Source organism: Marmota flaviventris, chromosome 18 (assembly GCF_047511675.1).
Source record: "Marmota flaviventris isolate mMarFla1 chromosome 18, mMarFla1.hap1, whole genome shotgun sequence".
NCBI lineage: Eukaryota > Metazoa > Chordata > Mammalia > Rodentia > Sciuridae > Marmota > Marmota flaviventris.
In genome coordinates this window covers 4281058-4300139 of record NC_092515.1, presented here as the reverse complement: position 1 = coordinate 4300139, position 19082 = coordinate 4281058, and the positions used below count along the sequence as shown (strand labels likewise).

The 19082-nt window shown below is 42.2% G+C and overlaps 1 long non-coding RNA gene across 1 annotated transcript in view; it reads left to right on the top strand.

Moving 5' to 3' along the window:
- LOC114080073 (uncharacterized) overlaps window positions 1-10275 on the top strand; it is a 30944-nt gene extending 20669 nt beyond the window's left edge. The window contains exons 3-4 of the long non-coding RNA XR_003580573.3: window positions 1222-2120; window positions 7852-10275. This is a non-coding gene — a long non-coding RNA (uncharacterized lncRNA). The remainder of the gene's footprint in view (window positions 1-1221; window positions 2121-7851) is intronic.
- The last annotated feature ends 8807 nt before the right edge of the window (window positions 10276-19082 follow it).

Here is a 19082-nt window from a genome sequence, read left to right as displayed (position 1 = left end):
AATCTACCCAAGGAAAAAGGAAAGCCACACAAAAAAAGTGCATAGAGCAGATAGAAGTTAGGTGAAGCCAGACATGGTGGCACAGGTCTGTAGTCCCAGCTATTCAGGAGGCTGAGGAAGGAGCATCCCAAGTTGGAGGCCAGCCTGCACAACTTAGTGATACTCCATCTCAAAAAAAAAAAAAAAAAAAACAACAGAAAAAAACGTCCAGGGATGTATCTCAGTAGAAGAACTCCTTGTGTTCCCTCCTCAGGACCACAAAATAAAAGAAAAAGAAAAAGAGACTAGAGGGTAACTTAGATAAGTGGACTGAGAGAGCAAAAGAGGTCAGGCTGGGAGTTCTCTGGTGTCTGCTGGCAGTGGGACTGTGGGGACATTTTCAGGGCAGTTTAACATTGATTCCCAGGCTGACTGTGGCAGACTGTATGCTTCTGATTATGGTGGAGTTGTAGAACTCAGGCTTCTTGTTCTACATTTTTCCTAGCTTCCCTTTTCATCTAAGAATTCTTCTGTCCTGTTCCCAGGCAAGTTGATGTAAAGATGCCATGATCATGATTCAGAAAGAGGAGGCCCATTCAGACCTTGATCCAAGCCAGCTGACATCCGTGAAGAATTGTGGGATAATGCAGTTAGTGGCAGGTTGAGGGCTCAGGGAGCTGAAGTGGGAAGACTCTCCCTGTCCAGGAGCAGCATGAAGAGGGGCAGCAGATCCTGTTAGTGCAGCTTGGTGCACCACCCTGTCATGATGTTCTCTGAGGACCACCACTGCCATAGGAATAGATTAGGGTGATGCAGCTGAGCCAGGGGGCAGGGTGTCACCCAGAGGAAGTTTCCTGTGACTGTGAGACAGCACTTTGAGAAAGCTGGTTGAAGGTGGTGTCAAGAGAGAGTTGAGTTTTAGGAACAGGGTCAGCACCCAGGAGCTGTCCAGGGATAGGGCGAGTATAGAAGGGTCTGACATGTCCCTAGGCTGCTTCTTCCAGTCACCAGTGTCTCCTGTCCCCTGTTAGGATGAGCAATGTGGTTTCCTCCAGGGAACTTTTTCTAGTTTCCAAACTCTAAATGTAGAATGGCTACCTCCTGGCCCCGTGTCTTCAACTTCTTTGAGTTCATGTGTAGTTTATTTACTACAGTTTTCCAAATCTATCTCTCCAATCAAGGCTGTTCCCAAGGTATGGATTCCTCAGATAACTCTACACTGTTCTCTATGTATTTCTTCAGGGAGAAATGTTCCTGGCCTCAGCGCTGCCTGCAGTCCTGCATCCCAGGGGCTGGAACCCTGGGGGCTGCAGGCCAGCACAGCGAGCATGGCATCAATACAGAACAATACAAACTGACATGGCTCTGTGGCCCAAACATGAAACCTGCCCACTGCTCCCTGCTAAGAAGTGGCAGCAGAGTGTTGGTGGTTGGAGGTGTTCAGGCGGGCTCGAGCACAGGTGGAAAGCTACCCCTGCCCTTGCCGCCAGTGCAAGCCGTAGGGACCTGAATCATTGGACCACGACCTGGGAACCAAGGCCGCTGACCTTTTACAGGGACACCTGCTCCAGACCTCGACCCTCATCAAGCGTGCCAATTGGTTGACCTCAACCTCTAGCTTTCTGAGAGGCCCAGAGAAAATGGAAGAAGGCAGACCCTAGTGCCACTCCGCGCTTATAGCATGAGCACTTTTCCAAACCCTAGTTAGCATAAGCGTGGACCAATACAATTAGTCCATTTTCAAACCCTGATTAGCACAAATCTGAACCAATAGCATTGACCCAAGTGCTATATGAAGTCTTAGACTCCCACAGTGAAGTGGCAACGGTTGCAAGTTTCTCCTATTTTGGAAGTTCTACTTGGTACAAGCACTGGAAGGAGCCCTGCGTTTCTACTTATATCTGTGGGTCTTTGGTGAATTTATGAGAGAAGAATCCAGGAAGAAGAAGTTGATGATCTGCTGGGGTCTGCTGAATACTGAGGGCCTACCCCACCATTAGGAGATGTAACACATCGCATGGTTGCAGAGACCAGTACCATACCCTAAGACCCAGGGAAACAAAAACTCCTGTTTTACCTGCTAGTGAAAGCAGACAACTGAGTTCTATCTCAAAACTCCCATTTAAAAGCATGCATTTTGGGTAAGTGAAATGGTCCAACAGTAATTTTTTTTGCAGGATTTCTGTGATCCTTTTTTTTTTAAAGAAAACCTTCTGATCAAAAATACCAGGCACCTGTTCACCCTTTTAGAAATAGAAAATCTTATCAAACATAATGAGCACCTGTTGGTCTTTTGAAAAACATCTATAAAAAATACCAGGCACTTGTGGGCCTTTTTAAAAATCTCTAAGCCAGTTGAAAGTACCTGGTGTGCTGGTGCATGCCTCTAATCCCCCTGGCTTGGCCTTAGCCAAATTTAGCAAGGCCCTAGGCAATTTAGTGAGACTCTATCTAAAAAACAAAATATTAAAAGGGGCTGTTGTTATAGCTCAGTGGTTAAGCCACTCTGGGTTCAATCCCTAATTATTACCCCCACCCCAAAAAAGCCTGGCCATATGTCTAAAGGCATGGACAACAGGCTCACTGGAGTGAGGCTTCCTTAAGGCCCTTCCTCCATGATGGAGGAATGTAGGTCAGTATGGGCTCTCTCTTGCCCAGTGAGGAGATCCACAGAACAGGGTAGAGGAGAGTGTGGCTGAGGAGTTACTAATCAAGACCTCTGGAGACCAAGCAGGAAGCAGGTCTGAGTTTATTGCACAGTCATCATGTATATATACTCAGGCAGTAGCTAAGGAGATTACAGGCAGCCGCCAAGGCAATTTCTGCTAACTGGGCTTGCAGCAACCAATGGAGGAGAGGGTTGATGAGCAAGCACAGGGACTGCAACACATGGCCTCACGCCCAGGGCTGTGCCTACTGGGTAAGTGGTCTGCCGCTGATGCGCCTAGCACAAGGGGAGTGGCCTGCCACTCAGACACCCTTAATGTATGCCATGTATGCAGTACTCCATGCACCTGTCCCCACATAGGTCAAGCTCTGTTTCAACTCAGGTCTTGAGTTTCATCTCAAAACTCTGCTGTCAAACCAGCCCTGATGCTCTGCAGGCTAGAAGTTTTGGATTGGGATGCCAACTCCTCCCATAATGGGGTCTGCTTCTGTGCAAGGAGGGATGTGGGAAGGCTGATGATCACCTGGCTGTGGGTGTGAAGAAGGAGTTGTGCTACTGGTAGGAGGTGGTTTTCATTTAAGTTACTCCTGGCACCTGGGGTGATGGAGATGGCAGAGTTGAAATATCCAATGGAAGATTCCACCTTTATTTTAGCTTAAAAGATGGATGCTCCACAGGTGTGGTCATAACTCCTCACAGAGGTTCTTTATCTCATGAAACATCCAGCACAACTTCCAATTCAAAGGTGCTGTGCCAGGGAAAACCTGGGGAAGTGGTACTAGAAAGCCTGCTGGTTTTGCAAGGTGCTTGGCACCAGCTGAACTGCAAGGGGTCTGTGAGCATCAGTGATCCTTACCAGAGTGGTCCAGAGAAGCCCTGTGATGGGAATACTAAATGGAAACCCTCTAGGTTATGAACATTTTTTTGCAGAATTGAAGGATGCTTCAGAAAGCAGGTAAGGATTTATTTAAGGACATCCACAGAATTTACACTTGAAATATGGGCAGCCCTTTGTCTCAAAAGATGAGTGAGGTGCCCAGCTTTGAGCTCTGTACATGAGATCTGAGGTTGACCAGGACTCTAATTAGAGGATCTATTGAGAGGTTTTGCTGATTCAGATAGTGTTTACAAGCCACCCTGAAGATTGAGTTGCCTGACAATAAGACTGCATGGTGACCACCCTATGCTTGTAGGCCAGAATGTTCCTTTGTCAAGTAGTCTAACCATTCATAATTTGCTGGCACATTGTGTACTTTTCTCAGGTTGATGATATTTCAATTACTGTCTAATCTTTGATAAGCATAACTGAATTTTCTGAATAACTGAACAAACAAACAATGGGACTGTTTTTCAGAAGTCTCTATTTACTAAGAAACTCTCCTCAAGGGCCCATTTTATTTTCCTGTCTCAAGATGAGGGCCTGGGCCTGTGGGCCTCAGTGAAGTGGGTCTTGAGAGTCATAGAAGGGGGTGGGGGGGATAAAGGTGAATTTGAGTTGTTAACATTCTGAGAGTTTGTGAAATTGCTAACTGGGAAAATGTATAGGTCATAGATGGAGGAAATGTGGGGTCAATAATGGATGGGGCACCTATAAGGTCAAAATTAGATACCTCAGGGACAAAGGCCCTTTGGAGTCCCTTTTGTGTTAGGTAATATGTTCACAGGTTCTGGGCATTAGAATGTGGATGTGTTTGGGGTCATGAGTCAGTCTGCCACAGCTTCTATATTCAGTATACTGTTTTGATTCATCAGTTGAGGTCATGTACGAGCACTGATTCTTTTATGCGGCTGAGTGTTATTGCAATGTATGAAAGAATATGCAAGAGTTCATTTCATTTCCTTACTGATGGATACTTGGACCATTATTAGTTACACCTTTCACAAAATTAACTCCAAATGCCCCATATAGTTTAACATGAAAAAAAAAAACTTGTAAAAAGTCTAGATGATGTAGGAGAAAAATCTGATGACTTTTGTTTTATTGATGAGTTTGTAAGTAAAAACAAAAACAAAGCATGGTCCATTAAAAAAAAAAAAGGTCAGTTGAACTTTGTTTAAATTAAATATGATTTTCGTGAAATACAGTCTTAAGACAAAGACACACCACAGACTGGGAGAAAATATTTGCAAAATACATATCTGATAAAGGGCTTTTATACAAGACTCATTACAAAGACATCTTAAAACTCAAGGAAACAAACCCAGGTAAAAATTGGCAAAAGATCTGAACAATTTCACCTAAAGAGATTAAAAAATGGCAAAAGAGCATAAGAAAAGAGGCAATTAGGCATAAGGGAAAAGACCTTCTCAGCCAGAGAGTCCTTCTGAATGGCCTAGAAGGGAGATTTGACCTTGTATTATTTAAAAATGTCGCTTCCAACTACAGCACAGCCCAGAGAATCCCAAAGGCCTGAACCATCATCTGGCATGTGGACAATCTGCTCTTGGCTACTTCTCCTCCTCTGCACTTGAGCCTCAGCTGGGTACTGTTGGAGCAGCTGGTGCCATGCCAAGGTGTCCCCTGCAGGTGCAGAGAGCACCATGTGCTACAGACCATGCTCAGGGTCAGAAAATGAGTCAGGAGACCTGTGAGGTTCTTGGTCCCTCAATGTTTCCTGCTAAATGAGCATCTCTCCACTACTGTCACCTTAGATCCAGCAAACCTCTATCATCTCTCACTTCCACACAGCCATTCTAATTCATAGTGTGTTCCAACATTATGGGCCCCAACATTCCAAGGACCACCCACCTCAACTTTATTTGCTCCTGCATACGACATTCACCTGTGTCTTCTTTCCTCTGTCTCTACTCCTATATCCAACATCTCAGCCCATTTCCTCTGTCCACTGAGCCCAACACCCTCAATCTCTACAGTTCTCAATGTTCTAGCATTTTCAGTCCCCTGTAAACTGCATTTGTGTCCTTGACCCATTAGCTACCATGCTGTCCCTGTCCTTTTCTCCCATGTTTAACCCATTTATGCCCATGGTCCTCCCAACTCCCCACACTTTCCTGTGCACATTTCCCTACCTCTCTATGTCTGTTTTCTTCCCAAGGCTCCACTTCCTTTACTCACACTGTGTATCTGCCTAGATCCATTATCCCCCAAGGTCAGCCTCCTCCATCTGTATCCTCCTTTTCCCACAGCAATGCTTTCATCGTGTTTCCCACGAGAAAAATGAGTTCCTGTGACACTCTGAAATCCCAGAACCCAATATGTTTATACCCTTATCTTCCTTGCACATGATCTCCCTTTGTAGTCTTAACCCTGTTATTGACTTTACTCCCTGAACAACATGTACTCTTGTTACCTTTGCCCATCTGCATGCCCCTTTCCTCTTCACTGCATGCCCCCTACTTCAGGCTCTCTGCACCGCCATCGTGTGCCTATGGTCCCTCTTTCCCTGTGCCCTCCTCTGTCATAAATCATGCAGGCACACACTGTCACTCCTTCATGCTTTGCTTTTGAACAGTTGCTGCTGGTGATTGATGACAAATCTCCATGATTTGGAGTGTTCACACGATTATCAACTTTCTATTCATCTCACATTATGAAAAACAAGTATCAGCAAGCTGTCATACAGGTGACAGTGTGAAAATTCCCAGTGATGTGGCTTTCGGGGTGTGGCAAGGCCTTCCAGTCTCTGCTAGGGTGCTGATTTTCACTGTGCTATAGCTGCACAGCGGTTGCCTTTAGGGCAGCCTTGGAGCTGAGGAGATGGGAATGGATGAAGCTGTCTTAGAAATCTCTCTTGTGCGCCTAGTGTGGACTTAATGGGCTTCTCTAGAAAGGAAATGACATGGCTTCTGGACAACTAGGTGAAAACAACATAAAAAATATGCAGTGACCTCTTACATGGTCAGGTAACTTTGTCAATTTCAGGCTAAATGGAGAATTCCAGAGACCAGCACACTTTCACCTCGTTTTTATTAGCATATATTTTTATAACTGTTATCAACTTCATTGCAAAGTTACTATAATTAATGTCTTCCCATCCCAAATTTATAGCCTGAACTTTATTATTTGTATGTGTGTATGTATAGGAAAAGAGTGTGTGTAGGTTTCCACAGTATGTGTGGACTCAGGAAGGCATCGGGGATAGTGGACCACACCCCTGCACAAGGAAGGACTAGTGCATGGCAGTCTCCCTTTCAGTGCATCGGATTCCAACCTACAGGGCAGCTCCACCTACCCAGTCTTCATGGAGTTTGTCTTTATTTCATCTCCATTCTCTAATCATATAAAACATATACTTTTCAAAAGTAATTGTTATTCCACGAATGTGCCAGCTACTTGCTGGGTGTAGTTCACCCCCTTGAAGGTCTTGATCTTACCATATCACTTTGATAGGCTTGAAATGCTGAAGTTTTGCCAGGACTTTATGCTAATACCTATCTAGTTTATTCTATATTTATTCTGTACCCACCTCGACCTTTCCCATAAAGGCAGACTTTCTTACATATCCCAAGACGTAAACTTCCAGGTCTCTCAAATATTTTTCAATGAACCCACATTCACAGAATGATTGTCCATGTCTCTATGAGTGACGGGATAGAAGTACCATGGCAGTAAATATTTTCTCTGATAAGTGGATGCTGATCCATAATTGGGGAAGGAAAGGGAAGAATGGAGAAACTTTGGATTGGGCAAAGGGGAGTAAGGGAAGTGAAGGGGGCATAGGGGTGGGAAAGATGGTGGAATGAGGTGGACATCAGCACATATAAGATTGCATGAATGCTATGACTTCACATCTTGCACAACCAGAGTAATGAAAATTTGTGTTCCACTTGTGTACCATGAATTGAAATGGATTTTTCTGTCATGTATAACTACTTAGAACAAATAAAACTACAAAAACAAAATTTAAAAAGAAGAAATACCAGTTACCAGGTCAGTGAAAGGAAAACAAGTGCATATCTCTGTATTATAAGAATTTTTATCTCCAAAGACCCTCTAGGATTCTGTGCCCATTAGAACTCTTGTATCACCCACTTGCCCTAGGCAGAGCCCACCAATTGTTTCCACTGTGATATTTTCCATATCCCTACTGTCAACTTATGTTCTATGAAGTAGTCTACTGTGACTACTTGGTTCTCCTTGTGTATAACCTAGCCTAACTACATATGATTTGGAGAGTAACAAATGAAAAAATGTGAGTAAAATAGTTAAGGATTTTTCTGCTTGTCTTTTATCTCCATTGCAGTTACTTTCCTGGAGTGTGAAAGTCTGAGGTTATTCTACAACTCTTGTGTAGATCCTGGCAGAAGACATAACATGCCTCCAGAAGAAAGCACGTTTTTAAGGCACAGCAGGCAGCATGAGGAATGTGTTCCCCCAGTTTCCCTTTTCACTGACACTTGCAGTCTAGGTGTGTGGAGTGTCCCAGATGGATGCTGCCCAGGAAAGGAATTTACATCACACCTGAGGATCCCCACACATAGAGAAACAGACCTTTGGAAGACAGCTGCTAACAAAGCTGCCTCACTAATTTCCCCACAGGAGGGTGTTACCTATATTTCTATTTGTAGAAAATAATTCTATTACAAAAAAATTGACAATGCATAGCCCCAAACTCCAGTTTTTTTTCTCTACAATCAGCAAACTAAAGATAGTCCTGAAAAGCTCTCCATAAGATGCAAACACGTGATCAATGCATGAAGAATTGTCCACCAACAAATCCACCACTCATTTCTTTCACTGTATTTGCTTCTGGATAATGTTCAGGAATCCACGATGTGGCCAAACAATGATGAAACTGACTTTGAAGGACTGGAAACTAATCCATTGAATCTGGCTGCAAAAATATGAATTATGGTTATTATCAACAGGGTGCTCTTCATCAGGATGAGGACAACCAGAGCTGTTCGCCTGCATGATGCTCATGTTGATCCCACATCTAGCCAGCTGAGGGTCCAAATGCCTATTAGGGTCTCACCCACGTCCTGCACAGGAGGTAGAATCGGAGTTCCTCTGTGTGGAGGGAGCTGGCAGCAAAATAAAGCTAAGAAAAAGAAAACAATGAAGAAACCACAGGACACAGGAAGTAATTTTAGAAAGTGGGGATGGGACTTCTCTTCCACCTTAGGGCTTGAGCTGCCGCACTGGAAAGAGAGCGAGAGCCTGCTTGCTTTATTTATATGGGGGAAGCTTCGAAGGTTTTCCCATGGAATGTTCCTTTGCCAGATAAGATAGGAGGGGGGCTGTCCAATTTCTATCAGTTGGTTATGCTGAACTCTGGAGCTGCAAAGACAGGTCTGTGCATTGTGATTCCATCAAGCAGGAGGAGACACAAGACAAATTGCAATGTCAAACCTAAATCTCCTTGGCTCAAGGACAAGTGAAGATGCTCAAGTCACTCAGGGTGGCTTCCCACATTAAGGTATACAATGGAAACTCAAGTGACTCATTCAATATGTAGTTTGTCTCATTCAATTTATCTATTAATAGGTAAAATGAAGGTTCCACTTGGGTAAATGAGGAAGAGGAAACAACTAGATTTGGGAAACAAGGAATACAGTGGGGCTTCCTATTGCTCACGTCAGTCCACAGTATTTACTCTTCCCCTGCATGTAACTGTTGCCTCCAAGGGACATAAATAAGCAGGAGCACCTCCCATCACTCCAGGATCCACTTAAGAGATGCCAACAGGAAACATAATTGTTGTTGAAAAGTGTCCTCAGCTCCCCAGCCTGCACACCCATTGCTGCTACAGGCACAGTGGTAACTGCAGGTCCATGGGGAGGTGAGGACAGAGTCAGAGAACCACAACTCAGGAGCTGGCCCCCTCCCTGCAGCAATTGTGTTGGTCACAGAGGCCTCAGCACTGAGGTCACCATCCTGGCAAATAGAGAGAGCCTGGTGAGCAATTTAACGTCAGTCTCTGAGCTGCATCTGTGAGGGAAGACCCAACTCAGGAGTCTGGGGAAGTGACCCCATCAGAATCTGGGATTCTCCGTTGGGCCTGGTTGAATGCTAGAGCCACACAGGAAGCAGAGGAGTAGACTCAGGCATGGAAGAAACTGTGGTCCTGGACCCTGCAGCTGTCCCTGGTGGCTCCTAGTTGAAGGTACAGTGGTCATCCCCACTTGTGGCTGCTGAACTGGACTCCACCATTTCCCAAGGTGCATGAGTGTGTTGACTTAAAATCATTGAAGCTGCTTATTCTCCCTTATAGAAATTCTATGCTAATTTTTCTGGATTTTAGAAATGGACCTACAGCATCACCAAGCCTATTGTACAGAATGGGTAGAACTTACAGGAATCCTCCAGCACTGTGTAGTCGGCGATCTGAATGGCGATGTTTGAGCAGAACTTTTTCTGTAACTCTAGGAATTCCCTCTTAAAGTGATAAGAAATTTATATAGAATATTGAATATAATAATCATCGGTTTCTAAAACCACCTATTAGATATATGTTTTTTAAGGTGTTTAAAAATATCCTCCTATTTGTATCAAGTTCACCACCTGGTTTAGGAATTTCATTGTGGAGTAGGGTATGAGTGTGTTATGATAAGTGTAAACTTCTTCACCTTCTGCTCAATTTTTATTTCAATCTAAAACAGCTCTGAACAATAAGTTTTATTGAATGTATATGTTTGAAAGCTAATAAAAAACTACTCTCTCAATATTTTGAATGCACAAGACTTCATGCTGAATATGTGCCAGTGTGTATATGTGGCTCCTATTGTAATATCAGTCACCATTATTGATTCTTTGCTAACAGTTGTACTGTATTCAGGTATTTATTAACACATTTCAAAGTGTGTCCTCTGAAATCAGCAATTACGCCACCCCTACTCTACAGGGTTGATGGTTTATGTCACAAAGCCTAGAATGTGGAACGGGAAAACAATTCCTGGATCATCCACTGTTGCACTTGTGTTTCTAACACACAAACAGTGAGTTATTTGGAGACATCTCTGGCTCCCCACACAGAACTCAGCATGGAACAGGTGCCTGCTGGATTATGGTTACCTCCGAGCCTCTGCATTAACAAAATGTCTCATTGTTCTCTCATAATTGACATTGGCCTGTAGCATAATTCTCCATGAGCAAAGGGAAACACATTAGAATAAAAGCTCAAAATACCATCAGGTTAGACGATAATAGGAATTTAGAAAAACAGAACTAAACACATAACTGGATGGTTTGAAAGACCCCACTATCCACTGTTAAGGAGGCTTGGTGTTTAACTCTACTTACTCTTTCCACTCAGCCAGTCTCAAGTTCCCTCTATTCCCCTAATCAGAGCATGAATTTAGACAGATGTTTACCTTCTGAATGATCAAGTTTTGCTGGTCATTGGGCAGTCACCTTGGCACATGCCTCATGTGCTTCAAGAGGTCGGCTTGTGTTGCCTTCATAGCAGGGTTTTAAGCATAATTTATGTTTTATAAATTCACACAAACCTCATTAAAACCTGTCAGTAAAAGAAAACCATGCAATGTTCACAGCGGGTAGTCAGGATAATGGGAAAATGCTGGGTTTTGGTTGAGATGATACATGCAGCCCAGGCCTCCTGTTTCCCTCCAGGACCCTCTGGCTGGGACAGCAGGGAACTGGCAGGATGGCAGCCAGTGATGTGGCTGTAGGCATCATCTTCCTGTCACAGACTGTGGTTGGAGCTCTGGGCAAATCCTCTTCTCCATTACCTGGTCTTTTACTTCACTGGGTGCAGGGTAAGACACACAGACTTGATTCTTCAGCACTTGATTGTGGCCAACTTGTTAACTCTCTTGTGCAGAGAAGTTCCCCAGACAGTGGCAGCTTTCAGTTTGGGATTTTCCCTTGGTGATTTTGGATGCAAACTACTATTCTATCTTCACAGGGTGGGCAGGGGTGTGTCCATTGTTACCATGTGCCTTCTGAGTGTCTTCTGGGCCATCACCATCAGCCCCAGGGACTCCAGGTGGGCAGGGCTTAAAGTGAAAACTCCCAGGTCCATTGGTTTCTCCCTGTACCTGAGCCGGGTCCTTTACGTGCTTGTAGACATTATTATTCTTAAGTACAAGACTGGAAAATGGAGCAACACAACAATGACAGACCTAAGAGATTTTGGATATTGTTCTAGTGTTCATTCTAATATAACCACAGACTCACTCTATGCAGCATTGTTAACCTTACCTGATGCCCTGTGTGTGGGGCTCATGCTCTGGGCCAGCAGCTCCATGGTGCTCATCCTGCACAGGCACAAGCAGAGAATGCAGCGTGTTCATAAGACCAGCTCCTCCAGGTTCTCCCTTGAGTCCAGAGCCACCCAAACCATCCTCCTCCTGGTGGGCACTTTTGCATCTTTTTACACACTTTCCTGCATGCTCCAAGTTAATTTAAATGTTATTTATAATCCCAAATGGTTCCTGGTGAACATGACTTTAAAATAGTCTCTGGGTGTATCCCAGCTTCGAGTCACTTTCTGTTCATGAGCAGAGACTCCAATTCACCCAGGTTCTGTGTGGATACCTAATAGAAACCCCCTGATCTTATGAAAAACATGGAAATAGTAAGTTTTTGCACAATTCTTATATTTTTTCATTGCAACCCATAAAATCTTCATCATAACTATACAGTTACATCACATGGGAATGGTGATTTTTACACATGCACTCCTGTGTCTAAGCTGACTTGATGGTGCTTGCTGGTGGCCTGGTGATCTGGCTGCCTGACCATGGTGAGCTTCCTGCATGCCTGAGGACTGTCATGGTGCATGTGTGGGTTGGATCAAGGTGACTTCTCCAGAAGCCTGCACCCCTACCTGAAGCAAGCCTGCGTCATCTCCATGAAGCATCTGCTTACTAGGCATTAATTCTTTCACTTTTCCTAGAGCAAGCATTCCTGTTCTCTTTCCTAAAACCCTGTGATGGTTTGGTTTGATGTGTCTGGATCATTAATGGAAACTTCATGCTATGATACCATCTGCTGCTAACCTGGCTGCTGGCTTCCCTAGGAGTGGAGTAGGAAACTCAAGTCTCCAGCATAGAGGATGAGGACTTTGGCCTGTAGGTTAAGAAGAGCCTTGCTGAGGCTCACAAGGCACTGCTCTTCCTCTGTGATGTTTTTACTGGTGCCTCCCATTGTCACAGGCCCCCTCCTGCTGTCAGGCTGCATCTAGGGAATGCCTATCTGTCCTTGTGTGGAGCCTTGGCACTCTGGTGTTCCTGCCAGGACTTCACCATCTGCATACCTGCTATGGATTGCTCTTGGGCTGACATTCCAGATGTCAAAGACTAGCACCCACCTCAGCCCTCAGAAGAGTGACTGAGGGACTGTCCCCAGTTTTAGGATGTAGAGCAAAATGTATGGCTAAGGGCTGTGGAATAGTGCAGTGTGCGGATGTTTGACAAAACAGTGGCCAGATTTCCTGGGTCCACCCCAAAAATGTTCACTGAAGTTGAGTTAGCTTATTAGACATGCTCTGTTCTCACCTCATTGACCAACAGTTTTCCATGTGAACATGTATCCTGGAGGAATGGCGGCCGTAATTGTCTGGAGAGCAAGATTATCCTGTGGGGGAAAGGTCACACTGCACCCCCTTTTAAAGGGAAAATTTCTTTGAAATAGTCTTCATTATCAATTTGCTCTTGAAGCTAATGGCAGAATGCAGAATGTCTATTTTGTTGTTGTTGTTGTTTGTTATGGAATACTAAAAGATCACTTATTATAGTGTGAATTTTTTGCATGTTAAATATTCTTCAAACAAAATATTTAAATCAATTATCCATATACAACACAGTGTATCATAATTTAGTTTACCAAATCATTATTTTAATTCATATATATGTCTATTCACATATGTGTGTATATATGTATTGCATGAGATAAGATATATATGTATGTTTTGGGGAGGAGGGTACTGAGGATTGAACTGTTCAGGGGCACTTGACCACACAGCCATATCCCCAGATATGGCTCTGCTGTTCCAGAGCGTATATATATATATATATATATATATATATATATATATATATATGTGTGTGTGTGTGTATTGCACTTTTTGGTATAATTTTATGTTTTAAAATTTTTTATTTGTTCCAATTAGTTATATTAGTTATACATGATAGTAGAACGCACTACAAACCATATATAAATGGATTATAACTTCTCATGCTTCTGGTTGTGCATAATGTATAGTTACAGAGGTTTTGTAGTCATATATGCACAAAAGGTAGCAATGTCCAATTCAGAGTATCTAATTTCTTATGACTAAGCAATCCATTTCTAAAAACATCTAAGCATCTTATCCCCCACACTTATTTGCACCTTCATGTTCTGGTGGTAGACCTTTGTAAATCAAAGGACACAACTAGGGCCCCAAATCCCTTGTGGTTTTGCAGGAATATTCAGAAGGTGAAATGATTGCATTGTGAGACACATAACTTTATCAGTACATTCAGTTTGAATGAAGTGTTCTGGTGGTAACTGGAGGCAAGTGTAGTGTGGTTGAGGGAGGAAGGTTACTGGGGTGCACACTGGAAGGGGGATCTTCCCTGTGACCCCTTCCTGCCTTCCCAGTCTCTCTGCTTCCTGGGTGCCATGAGGGGAGCAGATTGCCTACCAGGCCATCTCCCCCAAATGCTCTGCCACACCTTGGGCCCAGAGCCTTGGAGTCAGTCATCTATGGTCTGTGATCTCTAGTACCATGAGACCAAATGATTGTTTCCTCCTCTAGGTAGTTCTTATTGGGTGTCTTTGATCACAGCTGAACAAAAAAAATAATTTGGGTCACCTCGTCATTTGCAGATCCATGTATTATATCCCTTTAGGGACTGAACTTTTGGCTCTTCCTAATGAAAGATATTAAATGCCCTTAGTACCACTATAACATCATTCTGCTAACAATATGAAGACTTGGCCTGGATCCCTAGTTCTTCTTTCCTAGCTTAAAAAAAGATGAATATACAGAAGAAATTAAAATGTCAAAATTCATTAAAAATAAAAATCTCAAATACACCTTTATTTCTAAAATTTATAAGTGTATTGACATATGAAAATATATATACACACACACATAACACTTGGATCAGGTTTCTTATGCATGAAACGATTATTCTAGAAAATTTTATATAACAAAGTTCAGATTTATATGCTATTTTACCAATGGCAAATGCTTTAGTATAAAATCTGTTTTCATCATAAAACCTTTTTTTATGTTTTCTTTCTAATTTGTTGATTCATTTTTAAAATTATCTGAAATACATTTCTTAGGTATCTGCTTCCATGTCTCTGTGTTAGCTATGTCTCTTGAAGAAAATATCAGTGTTTATATCTTCAAACACCATTTGCCTTTGCTAATGAAAATTGTCATTTGCCCATTGTCACCTGCCCATCCCAGTTTTTTTTTCTGTATCTTGCTCTGGGTTCCACATGTGAGAGAAAGCATTCCACACTGGACCTTCTGAGTCTGGCTTATTTCATTTAGCATGATGTTCTCAACTTCTATCCATTTAGCATCAAATGCCATGATTTTATTCTTCTCTATGGCTGACTAGAACTCCATTGTGTATATAAACGACAGATTCTTTATTGGTTCAACTGTTGACAGGCATCTGGGCTGGTTCCCTAACTTGGCTGTTGTGCTGCTATAAGCATTAAGGTAGCAGTATCTTTGCAGTATGCTGATTTTTTTTAAGAGAGAGAGAGAGAGAGAGAGAGAGAGAGAGAGAGAGAGAGAGAGAGAGAGAGAGAATTTTTTAATATTTATTTTTCAGTTTTTGGTTGTCACAACATCTTTATTTTATTTGTATGTGGTGCTGATGATCGAACCCAGTGCCCTGCACATGCCAGGTGAGCGCATTACCACTTGAGCCACATTCCCAGTCCAGTAGGCTGATTTTAATTCTTTTGGATAAATACTAGGGAGTGGGATAGCTGAATCATATGATGGTCCCTTTCCCAGTATATACATACATACATACATATATAGTTTTTTTGAGGAATCTCCATCCTTATTTCTACAGTGGTTGCATTAATTTGTAAACTCATTGACAATGTACATGTGTACCTTTTATCCCACATGCTCATTATCATTTATTATTGTTTGTATCTTGAAAATTGACATTTGGGCTGAAGTGAAATAAAATCTTAGTGTAGTTTTAATTTGCATTTCCCTTATTGCTAGAGATGTTGGAGATATATATATATATATATATATATATATATATATATATATAATGTCATATCTTTTTTGGGAAGTGTCTGCATAGTTCTTTTGCCCATTTATTAGTTGTGTTATCTGTTTTATTTGTGTTAAGTTTTTTGAGTGTTTATATATTCTGGATATTAATATCCTAACTGAGGAGTAGCTGGCAAAGATCTCCCATTGTGTGGGCTCTCTCTTCTTGCTCTTAATTGTTTTCCTTTGCTGTAGATAAACTTATTACTTTGATTATGTTCCACTTATTGGTTCTTGGTCTTATTTGTAGCATTTTAGAAGTATTTTAAATGTTTTAATATTTTGGTTTATTTATATTGGTTCATTTCAGTTATAAATGACAGTAAAATCCATTTTGATATAATTACACAACCTGTAATATATTTTATTCTAATGAGGGATCCTATTCTTGTGTTTGCACGTGATGGTGAGATTCACTGTGTTGTATTTATATATGTACATAGAAAAATTTTGTCAGATTCATTTTTAGGAATCTTTAGGGATGTTAGTGTCTGTACTCAATTGTTGGAGTGTTGACTCTACATTTTCTTATAGCAGTTGCAGAATTTCTGGTCTAATTTCTGGATGTTTTAATCCACTTTGAGTAGACTCTTGTGCAGCCATCGGGATTCTATATTCTAAAAAGGAATATCCAGACATTTACAGAAATGCTAGATCTGGCCTGAGAGACTATCTCTATCTGTGGCTGTTTTGGGGGAGGAACCCATTAAGAACATGCTCCAGTCCTTCTGTGGATGTTGATCTGTTTCTCCCTCCTGTCGGGATTGGAGATCAGTATTGGGAGAATGCATGTATCCACACAAGAGGATACCAGTTACAATTGGATTGAGGAAGTGAGTCCATTTAACTGACTCTCATTTGTGCAGATGAAACCAGTGACTTTCAAGGTGAACAACTAGTACCACATTCTTCCTTTTCCTGGTACCTGTGTTAATATCCTTCCTATAGGTTTCTCTGTCTCCATTTCTCTGATGATACCTTCAATGGTGCTGCCAGTTGTTGAAATGAAGAACAGGAACCAACTAGACTTGTGGCAGAAACTTCTCAGGGAAGCAATGAATGCAATGAGGCATGCACAGCTCACTGCCAGTCCTTCACATGACAGGCCTCAGTATTTCCTGTTCCCTCCAAGTGAGAGACTCTGCCTCCAGGGACCAAACACTCCAGGGTCCTCTTAAGACATATTATGAAGAAACCTCTAATTGTTTTTGCTATGTGTCACCTGGGGAAAAAGTGTTCAGCAGTGTCCTCAGGTCCCCAGCCTGCATGCCCATTGCTGCTACAGGCAAAATGATAATTGCAGGTCTCAGGGGAGGTGAGGTCACAGAGTCACAGACCCATATCTCAGGATGTGGCCACCTCCGTGCAGCACATCTCCTGGTCACAGAGGCCTCTGCACTGAGATCACCATCCTGGTAAAGAGAAAAAGCCTGGTGAGTAAGGCAATGTCAGTCTGAGAGCAGCATCTGTGAGGGAAGACCCATCAGGAGTCTGGGTAAGTGATCACATCAGGACAGGAGAGGCTGGATTGAATCCCAGAGAAGCCAGAGCCACACAGGAAGCCAAAACATTGAAGAATGGGCTCTGGGTAGTAAATAAATGGGGGTCCAGCCTCAATGCCAAACTGTAATGGACCTAATTTAACTTCGTGTGATTCTTGATAACAGCAATTGCTATGGTCTAATCCACATGAAAATGAAATGTATTTTTCAAGGTGTATGAGGAGGTTGTCTGAAATTCACTCAGTTGCTCAGTTTATATTACAGGAAATTTACATTAAATTGCCAGGATTTCTATAGCCAGACCTATATTTTTCCCTGCCTGTTATGTAGAAAGGAAGAGGTCACAGGAATCCTTTAGTCCTGTGAAAAATGAGCTGATGGTAATGCTTGAGCCAAAGGTTTTCTCTGACTCTGAGCACGGTGCAGCCAATGGGGACAGTAATTGTACCAATTCTGAAAGAATCAGATTTAAAGGATAATGAGGCCACTTCTATCTAATGTGGAAAAGTACATGTATGAAAAAAATGGACATGATTATTACAGGTTCCCAAAACCACCTGTCAAATATGTATCATTTTTTTTTCATGTCAAACATATTCTGATAGTAGCCAATGCACCATCTGTTCTAAATCTGATAGTGGAGCAGGGAATAAGTTTACAAGGGGTATAGAAAATTTCTTCACTGTCTATCAAGTTTCTGTGAATCTAACATGTATCCAAATTTTATATTCTGTTAAATTTATACAGTCAAAGGACCTCAGAAATTCTGGCATTTAAATTTTTAAATGGACATGTTTTCAGGTCCCTATGTGCCAGTTAGGATGGGTGCCTCCTATTTTGATATCATTTATTAATCTTGTTTCCTTGAGAGATTTTTAGATAACTTGGTATTAATTAACTAATATATATTTATAACTTCTAAAACCATTAAAATTATCTACTCAATATTATTTTAACTTATATTGATGCTTTATGTCCCAAGACTTAGGACATGGCCCAGGAATGTGGCACAATACCTGTGATAATTGTTATTTTTCTTGTGTTTGTCACACACAACCAAGTGAGTCATGGGGATAGCTGTTCTGATGTGGAGTCAGTCCTGCCTCATTGAATGGGACTCACCAGGGGGCACACCATGGGACAGGTGCCTGCAGTGCTATAGTTCCCTCAGTGAATCTGCCATTACTAAACTATCTAAATGTTTATTTGTAATTAATATTGCATGTAGAATAAATCTTTTCAAGCAAAATGAAAACATTTCCAAATAAGAAGTTATAAAATACTACTAGTTTAGAAGATAATAGGAATGTAGAAAAGCAGAAGTAAATATGAGCTGGATAGAAAAACTCCAATCATTAACTTTAGGAATGGTTGGTGGTTCATTCACCCTCTCTGTAACCAGTCAGGCAGTTTCAAGGCCCCTCTCAGCACTTGATCAGAGTACAAATTTGGGCAGAGAATTAACCTTTATGCCCAAGTTCTCCTGGTCATCAGCAAAATCATCTCAGCACCTGCCTCATGTTGTAAAGATTCCAGAATCACCATGTGCTGCCTTCACAGCCAGGATTTATACACACTTCATGTCTTAACTAGTCACACCAGGCTCATTACAACCTGGTAGTTAAAATAAAACATTAAGTAAGCTTTCACAGTGGGAATTCTGGAGAGTGAGCAATGCTGGATTTTGGTTGACAGGACACATGCAGTCCAGGCCTCCTGTTCCCCCGCAGGACACTCTGGCTGGGACAGCAGGGAACTGACAGG